Raw genomic sequence first — 15,567 nt, 5'->3', positions numbered from 1 at the left:
GTTAAAACAGTCGCACAGGACTCAAAACGTTACACAATCTCAACGCTTTTCAAAACAATCGAAATCATCATTTCCATAATCATTGTTTTTCCGAAAAGCCATAACACAAAACAATAAAACGCATCAGGCATGCCTATTGTTTCCATAACTCCATAACCCACCAAAACATATAATTTGCAGTTAAATCAATAACTCACAAAACGATAAGGTGTTCCGTTCCAAAATGAACCTTGTGAGATTACTCACCTCGAAACTCCCGCTGCGTCTTCAATACAGAACAAAGCAGCCAATCACAATAGCCGTCCAAAGAATACTTCATCAAGTACCTAAGGAAACACAACTCTGATTCAGTTAACGAATCACAAGGAATAACGTTCGAAACCCTAAACCGAACCAAAATTCCCAAGGTGACACCAATCGAGGCGAAACCACATCCGAGACCTCCCAAAGTCTCTGGAACACTTCCACGATCGATGTGTCCTAGCCACAAGTCGATCCGATGCTTAAATCCTCAAGGATTTGAACAAATTAACCGATATGAAACGGTAAAAATCATAACAAATCCATACGAACTCCAAAATTTGCATATTATATATCAAAACACTCGTATCGACGAGTAGAAGATATATAGTACCAGAAACAGTTCCTTACATGGCCGGAACACTGCCAGAACGCCGCCACAGGCGATGGCGCGCCGCTGCCGGACAAAACTCAATATTTCACAAAACTCCCAACATCAAAAAGCTTCATCTAAGCATGCTTGTGAACTTTCATAACTAGCTCGAAGTCAGAAAACAAGCTTAAGGGATCGAAAACTACCTCACAAGCTTTGGATCCTTGCTCAAAATGAGTTGAACTGATTTCCACGTAAATCGATCCAAACAAACACCAAGGATCGATCAAGGAGGCTGCTCTGAGCTCCCCAAGCTTGGCCCGAAGCCTTGCCGTCGCCGAAGCTGCGTTTTCCGGTCGGGTCGAAAACCTACGTCTGCACCGCCTTGCTGCATCTCCTCCGCCGTGAATCGTCGCTAGAGGCTGCCACAGAGACGACCGCACAAGGGAGGCGAACCGTTCTGTGCAGATTTCAAGGCCGGAGGTCGCCGGAGAATGGAGTTCCGACCGGGTCGGAATACCGGGTTCGGGTCGGGTCAGTCGAAAAACCCAGATACCGAAGGTATCAGTCGAGAGAGAAGAGAGAGAGAAAAACTGAGGGTTTCCGGAAGAGGAAACCAAATGAAAATAGTAAGTTTCCCGAATGGGAAACTTCTATTTATACCAAAGTGGAAACTTTTTCCAATGGCCATAACTTTCTCATACGAACTCCGATTCTCGTGTTCCTCATGTCCACGAACTCGTATCGACGCGCTCTACAACTTTCGTGAAGGAAGTTTCTGGAGAATCTCAACGTATCAAAAGTCAACCTTTGCAACCCCCCTAAAGTCATACTTTTCGAATAAAAATTCGTCCGAAACACCTCCGCTCCGTCCACGAGCCACGAAACCGTCCAACAACCATAAAATTAATTCCGGAAAATCCTCGGAAAATAATTACGAATTTCCGGGGCATCACAGTGGATCATCAAATGTCACCGAATTTTTACACAGATCATAACAATTACCAAATTTAAATGCTGCTCCCATGTCAGCCCTATAGTAACCCTCGATTTGGCGGTGCTATAAAATGAATTAATAAAAAAGTTACAACAAATTTAAATTATATGCCACTAGATATAAAAAAATGATTAACTATGTCACAATAATTTTGAAAAAGCTTAACAAGACCCATACTTGATCCAATTGGTTTGCTCCACTTATTGTGCTCCTCTCGGCCTGTTTGACGCGTTGATGACATTTGTTCATCTTTGGAAAAATATAATTTTTCCATTGACAATTATAACTATCTTCCAATCTTATCTTTGGAAGAATATCGCCCTTGTAATAATTCAAGTATGTTTGTTAGATAGTTGCCCAAAGCCCTTCCTTCGATTGACTTGTACCAATCGAGCTATTTTCAGAGACTTTCACAAAAGTAATAGTTAGAGCTTCATCTTCCTTTGGTGTACAATTTTTCCTTTTTTTTTTTCGGGATTGGAAGTCATTTTGGAATAAGGAATAGGAACTTGAAATATGTATATGAGTGAAATGAGGATGAAAAGAAGTAGAAGAGGGGAAGAAAGTGAAAATTTATATGGAGTCATTGGATGTTGATTCCAAGCTTCAAATGTTAAAATTTGGCGGATTTGAATTTTTGAATGAGAAATTTGACCACATTCCATGTCTTGGTTATGGGTCATAGTAATTGAGCCAGTATCAACCAAAATAAATTCATAAAATCTTTGGCCTTTATTTGGATCATTAGTAACAAAACAATGAGGGTAAGTTGTTTTCATGAGAATTTGGTAAGGCTCACTGTCATAGATTTCTGGGTCAATGACAAGAATGGTTTTGGTTCCAAGCTTGATATAATATGAGCTTTTGAAAGGTTTTTGGTTTGAAGATCTGGGTTGACTTGAAGATGATAAAGCAGAAGATTTTGGTTGGGTGAATTTTTGAGCAAAAGTTTGAGGTTGCTCCGCTAAGGGAGTGAAACAGTTCCTGACAGGAACCAATTGACCTGCAATATTAATGGTGTTTGGACTGGAAACCAGTCTGCTTTGCTGAGGCTTTGCAGGAGTCATTGTATATGATTCTTTTGATGTTGGTTGAGTTTTTTTAATTCATCTTTCATGTAAGAATCAATACCCTTTCTGACCTTAGAGAAGATTCATATAGTGAATCTGATGTTAGTAAAATTGAAGAAAATTTTAAAGTAGAAAAATTGAAATTCCCCCTTCTAGAAATTATTACCCAAGACCAACTCCAATAGATTTACAATTTGAAGAAACAAAACTTGAAAAACATGCTGCATATTCTATTGGTACTTTGTATGAGTGGAATATAGATGGCATGAGTGAATATAGAGTCATACAACACATCAATGAAATGTTAATTGTTAGCAATGTTTATGTGGGCCCCCGAAAATTTTGTTTAATTTTTAGAATGTAATTTTTCGCCAATAAGATTTTCGCAAGGTGATTTAAGTGAAGAAATCGATTTTGGAAATTGTTTTGGTGTCGAGACCACCTATTGGGCCGACAATTTAAGTTTGGGCCAATGTTCTTTCATTTGGGCCTAAGATGAAGTCAATAATTGATCTAGGAAATTTCCGACGAAAAATGAATAAAAGAAAAGTTACGAGCTCTGTAGACCCCCGTATTTTTCTTGTTATTTTAATTTGTCACATAACGTATGAAGTTACGTATTCATAAGGTACGAATGTATTCGAGATTAGATTAAGATTTTGAGGCCATTAAAAGGATCATGAAATTAGAGAAAATCCAATTTGGGTCTAGGAAACTATTTTTAAAGTATCGAGGCTTAGGACAAGCCCGGAAAAATTTCCCGAATGGATTCGGTGAAGTGTCGGAGAAATAAGGATGTTTGAAGATGTATTTTCGAATTGGGCTTGAGGAAATTAAAATGAAAATGAAAATGGAGCAGCCCAAGCCCATTGGCCCAACAGGAGGGGCAACTTAGACATTTCACAATTAAATTTGGGGAGAGGTATAAAAGGAAAACCTTCTCTCAAAACCCTAGCCTCTTCCTCATTTTCTCCCTTTCCTCTCTCTCTCTACCCGAGAGCTTCTCTCTCTACCTCTCACCGGAAATTGCCCCACCACCGGACGCCGCCGCCACGTCGCCGGAACCCCATCCTTTACCAAAATTTCCAGATTTTCTTCTCTTCCTTCCCTCTTTCCATTTCTCCAACCAAAATCAAGAAATTTGGCCATCCAACCCTCCAAAAACCTTAGAACCCGAAGCTAAATTGGGGCTTTTTGTGATTTCTTCATTCCAAGTTCAAATCAAGGTATTATCCATCCTAATCTAGCCTCTATTCCTTCGATCTATACATCTTTCTTATCAAATTCGAGTTTTTGATTTCCATTTTTGATTTTTGGTGCATGAACCTGATTTTCCGTAAATCAAGAGGCTAGCTATGGGTTTGGCAAGGATTTGTGGTAAGGATCTATCCATGCAACCTTGTTTTCGAGTTTTTGGTTGTGGTATTGATGTTGGACGGATTTGTAGGTGAAGAAGGCCATGGAGGAGGCTTAGGCCGTGAGTTTTGAAGAAGAAAGGGTAAGAAATGGGTTTTGGACAAACCCTAGAATTTTTGGAATTTATTTGGTTGATTTTAATTTTGGTTGAATTATTTGGTTGGTGGAAAATTGTGAAAAATAGAGATTTGGAGATGGTTTAATTAGTAGGATTTTATTAGCCTAATTCTCAAAGTGTTGGAATTTTGGTGTTGAAGATTTGGTGATTGTTGTTGTATTATTTTGGCCAAAAGAAAAAGAAAAGAAATGGCTTTATTTTTGGAAGAAAAAGAAAATGAAGAAAATGGTAAAAGTTTGATTAAATGAGTTTTACCTTGGTAAATTGGTAAAAAAGTGAAGAAGGTGAAAGTAAAGGTAAATTCGGTAAAAAGGAGGTAAAAGGTAAAAGTGTAAGTGTGGAGGTGAAATTCATGGTAAAAGTGAAAAGGTGAAAAAGGAGAAGTAAATTGGTAAAGGTTGAAAGAAATAATTAATGGCCTCATTGAAATAAAAAGGAATACTTAGAACGATCATGATGTTTACCTGGATAATTACTTACAAACTAACTAATGGTTTAGGAAACATGATCGTTAAGGAAGCTTAAGCGGAAAGCGTCAGAGTGTGGAATACGCCGGCATTTCCAGGTAGGGTGAGTTGTCCCTTCCTTGTTAGAGGCTTTTCTATATGTGGAATGCCCTAGTATAATAATATGTTGCCTGCAAGTACGTTTTTGGGTTGTTCATTAGTCGATGCCTCGTGATACATGTGTTTTCAGAACTGATACTAGTATAATAATATGTTGCCTGCAAGTACGTTTTTGGGTTGTTCATTAGTCGATGCCTCGTGATACATGTGTTTTCAGAACTGATAATTGCTAATTGCAAAAACCGAGGCTAGACTTGCATGTTGAGATACTGTACCCTTGTATGTTTGTACTTGTGACCTGAAAGTGAATGGGACCTAGACGCGTAGATTCCTAGGGATCCCACGGTGTCGATAACCGTGAACCTCCGGAGGGGGCCGTGCTCCTATGTTTGTCGAGAAAGAGTGAGTACAGACAGTGAACTAGTCATAGGAGACTCAGGGCCAGGAAATGGACACTTTCGCTACTTATAGTCGGAAGTACTACAGAGTAGTTGGCTGGTTCTCGAATTCAGGACGAACCAGGTCGGTCACCGATTTGATTTATATTGGCCGGCAGGTAAGTATCTCGGAGCTCTAAGTTGTGTGAAGCATACTGCATATGTTTTATAAAAGAGATAAATGTTTGTGGTTGCCTATTTTAAAAGTATTTTCAATAAACGTGCACAATATTATGTAGTAAATATTTTCAAGCATATTATTTTCAAACCTAGCATGGTTGGGTCGGCCCCTATTGGGCATGCGAGGACGAAAGCTCACCCCTACTATAGTGTGCAGGTTTCGAGCATGTGATCGGGAAGCGTACAGGGGAGGCACATGGCCCGGCTTGGCGCATTTCTCTTTAGTTTTATCAAAAGGAAGGTTTTGGTCCCTTATCGGATTTTGAAGTAACTTAGTTATTTATTTTCTTACTAATTTATTTGTTTATTTGTTTTCTGTTCGCTCATCTACAAAATTTCGAGAGACCCGTAACCCTAGGGCGCGTCTCTCATAATTGTTTTTTTTACTTCGTGATTCGTTATTTTCCAAATTGGGCTCCTATTGTAAGCCCAAATCTTTTAGCTCACTTTAAATTCCGCTTGCGAAAATATGTTGTTCGGTTGCTAGAATGTTTTGTGACTTTTGTCCAAGAAAGTGTTTTGTAAACCAACAACCTAAACTCAAAAGGCCTTGCGGTTTCGGGTTGATGAGCTATCGAGATGTCATTCGTGACATGTCAATTCCTCATTGGCTCGGAGTCGCTGCGCTGTGGGACCTCCTTCTCGGGTTACCACAGTTTACAAAAATAAAAAAACAGATAGAGAAATCGGTAATATCCTCGTAGCAGGATTTACTGGACAATTGAAGGGTTGATGGGATAATTATCTTACATCTGACCAACGCCATCAAATCTTAAATAGTGTCAAAATATAACAAACAACTGGTGCAATGATTGTTGATCAGCAACATCAGCCAGTAACAGATGTGGCAGCAACTCTTTGTTACTCCATCATGACCCACTTTATAGGTGATCACAAAGCAATCAAAGATAGAATGGCCGAAACTCTCACAAATTTAAGATGTAAAAAACTCCAAGATTTTCGTTGGTACAAAGATGTTTTCCTCTCAAAAGTCATGCTTAGAATAGACTCAAATCAACCTGTATGGAAAGAAAAATTCATATCAGGATTACCAAATATTTTTGCTGAAAAAATTAGACAAAAATTAAAACAAATTTATGGCAATGAAATTCCTTATGGAGACTTAACCTATGGGCAATTAATTAGCATAATCAACACCACAGGTTTAGAACTCTGTGACGATATTAGGTTAAAAGCCCAAATGAAAAGAAACCAAATCACCACAAAGAAAAAACTAGGATCTTTTTGTGAACAATTTGGATACCAATCTATCAAATCCCTTTCTGGTAAAATACCAAAACATCATAAAAGAAGTAGGAAAAGAACCGTTGGCCAGCGGTTGGAAACTCAAATATGACTTCTTCTTTTTTATATACTCAAATATGACTTTTGAATAAATTGAACTTGCATGATGGGTGGACCAGCTGCTTGCCTCCAATGGTCTAAGGCCATCTCCAGTAAGAAGGAGCTATATTGGGGCTAGGGCTATAATTTAGCCCTCAGAAATATTATTCGTTATTCATGAACAAGCGAACCATCTCCATTAAGGCATGGCTAAATTTTAGCCATTTCAAGTATTTATGATTTTACGTTATGTTTTTCAATTTTCATGATTTTATTTTATTTTAATAATATTTTAATTTAGACTAAAATTAATTTTTGAGGAAACAAATTAATTTTTAAAGTGTATATTTGGATGAGGTATTTATGTGGTATTGTTGATAATATTTTCGGATAGGTTTTTTAAGTGCCACGTGCCACTTCGGAAGCAAATATGTAGATTCCCGATTAGATATTGTGTCGACGTAGCAAGATTGATTATTACAAAGTCTTATCAAATTTACTGATAGGATTTTTGAATGCCACGTGTTGTGTTGTGATCAACTCTCTAGATTTCCAATTAGATTTTATGCATACGTGGCGGTTCTATCTTCAGCTTCAAACCTCAATAAAAAGGGTGGTTTCATATGCATATCTTGATGCGGCTGAAATAGCCTCACAATTTAACCCTGCAAAATGTAGTTGTCAGTGTAGGATAAGCAGGGATCGTTCAGTCCGGGGATTATTGTAAGGTACACCTACACAAAAAGGTCAATTAACAAATAAAAGAATAGGATTAAATTCAGTTTACCCCCCTGAACTTTAGGCCTAAAATCAGACTGGTCCTTAAACTTTTTTTTTAATCAGACTGGTCCTTGTACTCTCAAACAACATCACCCAAGTCCAAAATTTGAATCCGGGTCCAAAAATGACGTCAGTTGCTGAGTTGGAGCCGACAAGGGGGTCCACACTTTAGTTTTTTAAATTCTCAAGGATGGCAGAATGGACATTTCCTATTTAATATAATTTTTATTTTTTATTTTTATTTTTTCTCTATATTCTCTCTCTCTCTTTCTCTCCCTCTCCCTTTCTCTCTCTCCACTGCGCAGTCCTCTCTCTCTCCCTCCCTCTCTCTCTCCCCTTTCTCTCTCTCCACTGCGCAGTCCTCATGGCGGAGACTGCAAAGTCTCCGATCCGATCCCAAATCCTCCATGAGATCCTCCAACTCCCAATCCGATCCCAAGTCCTCATTGCCTTATCTCTCTCCTCCTCCTACTCTGCTCTCCTCCAATCCTCGCCGATCCACGCGCCGCACCTCCCTACACTTCGACGCCCTCCCTCCTCCTCTTCCTCCTCAACACCCCCAAATCTGTTACGCAACACAAGAAATCAAAGCACAACCCTCCGCCAGTCCGGCTTCCTCCTCCAAGCCATGCAGCAATCCGCCGGCGAAGAAACCTATGGAAGAACCTGTGGGTCTCCCTTGTTTTCTCAATTTCAGGTTTTCTGGGATTCAAAGTTTGGGGCTTTCTCCCCAATTGCCTTGGTTTTGGGTAGATTTGGTTGTGCTTCCTTGAATGTTAGCTACTAGGTGGATTAGAGTTGGAATTGTTGATCAGGAAGTTGGAAATTGAGGCCTGTCTTTGACAAGACCCGCCCCAGATTTCACCCCGAAACCTGGGGTGGCCCTGCGGGGCCCACCTTAGAAGAAATTTTGCCAAAAATTTGGCAGAACTTCCCCTAAAGTGGACAACCCAAAACCTGTAGAAAGAAAATTTACACTTCTAAATCACCCATCCTTATTCTCCTGGAGCCACCCTGCTCCCCAAATCAACGTCAACCAAATTCACAACACACAAATCTCAGCTTAATAACCTTAATTCCTCAGGTAATCAGAGCAATTCTAATAGAAAGGTAAATGAGGAAAACCTAATTCAAAGGCAACGCGGAAGCCATGCTGTTGACTATGCCTCGACACCATGTACGCCCGACCTCAACTAATTTCACCTGTACACTGGGCATTTGAAACCGAAGGGCCCAGGGGAAAGTAATTGAAAAACACGTTAGCGTGAGTGGACAAAAATAAATAATTTAATATGAATAAACCAAAATAAAACTTCATACTTTCCCACATTTTTCAATATATAAAAAAATCCGGATGCATGCAACATTTATAAAACACTTAAGAAAATCACCCGAAAAACGTTGAACTCCAGAAAACCGACTAGCCCCGCTAGTCACAACAACAGAGTAAAAGATTGAAATTTCAATACTCGAAAATATGAGTCCAGCCCCGCTGGTTAAGAAAACTCAGACTAGTCCCCGCTAGTCAAAAATAGTATAAGTAGGGGAAGATGATAGCCATACGAATAAGCCACTCAGGCTTGGTTGGGTGATAGCCTCCCAGGCTAAAGAACTCCCATAACTCCCGTAATATACCCTTACGCCACTAAGTGTAGCGATAGGATACTGGGCTACAGAATTACTGTCACAGAGACAGTAACCTGCGCCACAAAGGCGGAAGGGCTACGGTGATCCCATCACCGCGCCACAAAGGCGGAAAATCAATGCTAGCATGATAAAATCACCCCTCAGTATGGCACAGGGAAACATAACCGAAAACCGAGTAAATCCAAAATACATAAGGCTTCCCCCATCTCTCGTAAAAGAATTTCCAACGACGTGTCCCACACGCCAAGATAATCTCAAGTTCAAAAGTAAATAAAAGAAAATAAGCATAGTCCAATGACGTGACCCCGCACGCCATAAAATCTTCAAATAAACAAAGTTCTCAAACCGCCATTATTGCTAAGGCATTCCCAATGCCAAAACCAAGGATCAAATAAATGAACAAGAAAAATAATTCCATCGAAATCCCATTTCGAAACTCCTTTAAAAGTCTCAAATCGAAATAAAATATAATTAGAGAATAATTCCGGAAATAACCTCGGAAATAAGATAATTCACCATTAAGATTATAAATCAAAAGCAATTTCGGAAACGAATCAATAATGAAAGTATTTATATGAGATAATACGAAATCAATTTATAATCTCATACTCGAAATGTAAATTGATGAATAAATAGAGCATACTTTAAGAAATAATGCATGCATCAATTACTTAAAAACAAAAGTCCACTCACAGTACTATTCCGACGGTCACGTATACGAGTTCCTTTATCGAGCCAGAGCCCGGTACGACATCCTGTACACGATTATATTCCGTGAATAATTATTCAACAATTTAATATAATTCCTAAACTCAATTCCTCATAAATTACATCTCCCATTCTCCTCGGATTCAGCCCAAATTATACCACTAATACCAATTCGTTAATTTAAAGGTTCCAAAGCAGAACCGAGAGATATCCGACGGTCGGATTCTCGTAATTCGATAATCGAAATCCTAAACTTCAAAAATTCATAATTAATTCCAAGCTTCTCCAAAATTCACCAAACTTCACATACAAGCTCTATGATAATTATAGAATTTAACTAGCCAAAAATTTAAATTAAAAAACTACCCTAGCCACCGCTACCGCCGCCCACAGTGGCGGCGCCGCCGCCACCGCCACCATCTCCGATGGCCACCAAAATTTGGCAGTAGCACCTTCTCAACACACCCATTAATTCTTTCAACTGTGACCAAGTTAGAAAATGAGCGGAAGTACCTCAACAATTAAAGAGAAGTTTGAACCCGAATTGTGAATAGTAACTCGGAATTTCAAACATTCGATTCGACCTCCACACTGCAAATCGTGGCTCAAGGCTAGGGGCAACATGATCCTTGGGAAAAACCGCTCCTTCGACGCCGGTTTGGTGGCCGGAGATGGCCGGAATCGCCGGAAATCGACGAAACTTCCGGATTGCTACAGTGAACTTCACAGCTCAAATCCGAGCTCATTGGGCCGAGCCACCGCAAAACACCACCACAGGCACCTAGAGGGAGCGGAGACGAGTCCAAAGATACTTGCTTTTCGTCGTCAGGTGGCCGGAGGAGGAAGAAGGCCGGAGTTGCAGGCGAGAGGGAGAAAGAGCAACAGTTCGGGGAGAAGAGAGAAAACGCGGGGAAGGGGAGAGAGAAAAGAAATTACCCAGCAACAGTAAATTTTCAAATTTATACTTTCTACCAATGAACAGTAACTTTACTATTTCGCTTGTAACTTTCGCATACGAACTCCGATTTTTACGCACCACATATGCACGCGCTCGGGTTAACGTCCTCTACAACTTTCATGAAGGAAATTTTCTCAAATTTTGGCCCGATCAAAAAGTCAACTTTTAGGGCCACTAAAAGTACTTAAACGACAGTAAAAGTGAAAATAACGGTCGTTTACCGTCCAACTAACTTGTAAATTGGTAATTTAAGATACGGGACGTTACATTCTCCCCTCCTTATAAAAATTTCGCCCTCGAAATTTCATGCCGGTTAGAACATAAACAGCACAGCAATTAATTCAAAAATATCACAATCTCGAAACTTATCACTCTTCCCTTAAATTAAACTTTCCTTTCTGTAACCTCAAATCGGCAATCAACAAAACTCTGATGATCTCCACTAGCCCTACATAGGATATTTCCACCCAACTGTATGACAAAACCTCACAACTACATCATTACAGATACAACATTGTTGAAAGTTCCCAACTCTGTATATACCAGATTCTTTAATGGACTACAATGTTTCCAACACTAGTTAATACTCCAAATCTAGTTCAAGAATTAATCAACTAGAAAAGAATTTCAATACTTGAAATAAACAATTCGTAATCTGAAACCTTGTCCGTCACAATAATTCAATCGATTCCATAGTAACCCCGCTGAACTTAACCATCCCACAAGAAAAGTTTACCCCCATTCGTGATTGAAAAACCTTATGTTCAAAGAAACCCGTAAATGATTCGAATATGTGAGCAGGAACACATGGTAGAATTTCGAGAATAAAGACTTATGGTTAAACCGAGGTCGGTGACTGGAATGAATCATACTTTGAGTACCACATAATGGAAAATTGACTAGCGTGTCAAGGGGAACGAGATATTGATGCAACAACTTATAACATATGCAAGAACAATTTCTTTCATAATCCCAAAAGACTTATCGAAGGAAAACCCCATTCGATGCTGTCGGAATCTCAAAACTTGTCGACTCTTCCTCTAGTTAAGTTTTCTTTTACAACCTCAAATCAACTACTTTAACAATCAATAGAATCTCCGGCAAACCCAACAACACAAACAAGAATAAAACATGCTTATAACCCCAAATTAACAACACTCAAGTCGAAGCACTTGTCTTGCCTAATAACGTAGCAACACAATCTCACAAATACATGAATTTCAGCGTCAAGAATTTCGTGTCCGCCAATAGCCCAAATGACGCAAGGTATCAGCATCAAAAACCATTCGGTTGGAACAGTGGCATTCACAGAATTCTCATATAACTCGTACGGGGAAGATCTAACCCGTTCACTAACAACGTCGTGAAAATACATTGACCCACATTTAATACGTTCTCAATTCGTACAGGGGTTTGTGGGAAAGTCCAACTGCTAATAAAACACCATAAGATGTTCGCAGATACCCCACAAGTCTAAAACAACCAAATTCCTTAGCAACCACAAAACCACACTTTCATTTTGTCCGTTTGTGCCTAGATTTCTGGTCAAATGTCGTTTACGTAAATATCCCACAGTTGTCAAAAGTAACGTAGGATAACTTTGATTAAACCGATAAGTTCCTATTCAAATAGTTTCTTCGGCTATCTTAAGACAATACTCTTTGAGTGCGACGTTTCCAATCAGGCTTAAATTCTTGTACGAAGGCTGCTACCATAGCGTTCCACCCTTTTCTTTGTGTTTCAAATTGTATTAATCCAACAACCAACATTAAACTACAGACTACTTAAACATAGCCATCCCTTCATCCTTGACTTAAAATTGACATTTTTTTGGCAACAACCGTCTATTACTGAGCTGACAAAAAAATAAGGTGGTTAAAGATCCACTCTCCTAATAATACTTATTTAACAAAAATTCTAGTTACATCGACAACCTCAATTACCATACCACACGAACAATTATTACATCCAAAAATCTCAAGCCTCATCTTAGTTCTTTTAATAGAATCCCATAAGAAACAATGAGATCGAAAATTTTCTGCATAAATTACTCCTTTTTTAAATTAAATGTAGACAGCAGCTTATCAAATTCAATCAATTGTTATGCAACTACTGCGGACCTATAATTTCTCAAACTGCAAATTTTTCAAATCCACGAGATCAGAAAGGATAAAACCTTATGGAACAGAAACGAACCACTTTTCCCCTTTTTGCATAAAATTTTTATATTCCCATTACATTCGAATAGAAAGCTAGAAGTCTGCAAATTCACCTTTCTAATAATCAAACTTTGCTTTGACCTTCCAATGGTCCAATCAATATTCAGAAATTTCACAATTCTACAAGGAAAACCCTTTTCAAGAAAACACTGGACGAAACACAATCCCACGAAATTTAAAAACTTAGGCTCTCGTGAGTAAGAAACCGAGGTCTTCAAATTCAGTTGATATTTCTAATATAAAACTGCTTAGCTCAAAATGGAACATAATCTCGAGGAATGTTTTGGCACTTAAGATTTAGTCCCCCTCAATTTATGCACATAGTTCGATCTTGAGATATGCAAACACTTTTATGCCAACCTCATATTTTCCGTCCACACAATTCTGCTAATACCCGTGCTTTGGTGACCATATGTCAATTACACAAATCCCCTTCCTAAATTCTCGATTAAGGGTCACCACAGGACAGAAATGTTAATCAAGGTAAGAATCACAATTCAACAGACTTACCTATTCCACATATACTAACACCAGTGTAGAAAGAACTCATTCAATTTCTCCCAAATCAAAACATTTAATACAAATACCCAACGCAAACGACAAACCATCATTCACCAGGTCTTTCTCGAATAAGTTGCTGGAGAGAGACGAAGGACGCTCGTCCAACCTTGTATCAATTAAGACAACACTCGAATCTAAAAGTGATCTTATAGCATGACAATCCAATTTCTCAAATTAATCGTCCAATATGCTGAATTATTTCATTAAAAAGGCAAACCTCAATATGCTTCACCCAATATAATTAAACAAACTGGTCAATTCTTTAACTTCAAATATTTCCCGACTTCAAAGATTTCCGGAACCTACTAGAAAACTTATTTCCATAAAGTTACTCTACTAACAATGCTTATAAAAGTCACTACCAAACTGTCGATCAAAAGTTCCACCAAAACATATCGCAATTAATCTCCAAGACTTCACTAATCAAAACTCGAATCACATTCCGTATCATAAAGTAATCCCACTCGAAATACTACAAATATCTGGCGATGTCATCTTAAAAAAAAAATTCTCTGATATTACAATCCACCATCTCGATAAACATATAAGTAAAAGGACACCTGTTGGCACGATATTACATACTAAAGGTTGATTCTAATTCTACTAGTTAGAAATATGGACTGAAGTCATAACTTTATAGTAAAACTTTAATCATTTCCTCGATTCCTCAAACTTCCACCACATATTAGCTTCAAAAACCCACTCTTTATCCGTTTTCCCATACATTTGACCAATTATAAATCAAAGTATCTAGAATTCACATTCTTCTAATCCAAACAAAGCTATCAATTGTTTCAGTCAAGTCAACAACCCCAAAATGACTCGTTCCACTTATAATCTCCTATCTACTGTTATCACCTCCACTCCTTATTTACCATCCTCAGTGACCACAGTCACTAGAAAACATGGCATCCAGCTATACAACTCAGAATATTTATTCAATTTTCCTCCGCTGTCTACCAAAAGGTAATACGTTCACAATTCCCACCTAAATTGTCCAATTGAAGAGATTCCAGTCCAGATTTACCTACAATCGGTTTCTTGCACTAAGATTCTCAAGGGACCTCCCATCAACTTCCCAAAGTATTTTATAAACTGCTCTACAATCAATCACCTCACAACACACGTTTGCTTAAACTTGGTTCCAAACAGAACCACCATAATTACCGATTCTATTTCCACCAACAATCATGATTTTGAATTAATTACAGTCTCTAAAGATAGGTCAAACCGTAGTTGCTCATTTCCAGAAATGAAACACACCATCAAACTCCGGTCTCGTACCCTAAACCATGTTCCAATAATCCGTTGACATCGAGGAAAAGTTACTCCCAACATTTCCTCGAATCACATTTCATAGCACAACACAACCAGGTAGAGTGCTCTTACCCTACCACAACCGGACAAGTATAAGACATGAAGACAATCCGATACACAGTGAAGTTCCTATGAGGTCGGCGTACACGAGGCATAGTACTTGAAGGAAATACCCACTAGACATGTACCTTACACACTTGATGAATACCACAGCACCGAAGAGTACACGATGGGGAACCGCTGCAGTCGGGCCATCACTCGGGAGGTACTGGGCAACACCTAGCATATAAGGTAACAGAATAGAAACGAGTCTACAGAATCTGACAACCTAATGCTCTGATACCAACTGACAAGACCCGCCCCAGATTTCACCCCGAAACCTGGGGTGGCCCTGCGGGGCCCACCTTAGAAGAAATTTTGCCAAAAATTTGGCAGAACTTCCCCTAAAGTGGACAACCCAAAACCTGTAGAAAGAAAATTTACACTTCTAAATCACCCATCCTTATTCTCCTGGAGCCACCCTGCTCCCCAAATCAACGTCAACCAAATTCACAACACACAAATCTCAGCTTAATAACCTTAATTCCTCAGGTAATCAGAGCAATTCTAATAGAAAGGTAAATGAGGAAAACCTAA

General features: G+C 38.9%; 2 long non-coding RNA genes across 2 annotated transcripts; one reads left to right on the top strand and one right to left on the bottom strand.

Moving 5' to 3' along the window:
- The first annotated feature begins 3,652 nt into the window (after positions 1 to 3,652).
- LOC133723520 (uncharacterized) lies at positions 3,653 to 5,843 on the top strand. The gene is made up of 4 exons (XR_009853082.1): positions 3,653 to 3,906; positions 4,027 to 4,057; positions 4,128 to 4,178; positions 4,714 to 5,843. It is a non-coding gene; the product is annotated as an uncharacterized LOC133723520 (long non-coding RNA).
- Positions 5,844 to 8,662: 2,819 nt separating this feature from the next.
- On the bottom strand, positions 8,663 to 15,567 carry LOC133720081 (uncharacterized). The gene is made up of 3 exons (XR_009851672.1): positions 10,390 to 15,567; positions 9,862 to 9,923; positions 8,663 to 8,731 (listed from the first exon to the last, which is right to left on the bottom strand). It is a non-coding gene; the product is annotated as an uncharacterized LOC133720081 (long non-coding RNA).

Source organism: Rosa rugosa, chromosome 7 (assembly GCF_958449725.1).
Source record: "Rosa rugosa chromosome 7, drRosRugo1.1, whole genome shotgun sequence".
Lineage (NCBI taxonomy): Eukaryota > Viridiplantae > Streptophyta > Magnoliopsida > Rosales > Rosaceae > Rosa > Rosa rugosa.
Note: the sequence above shows the minus strand (reverse complement) of the source record. Positions and strands in the feature narration are given on the sequence as shown.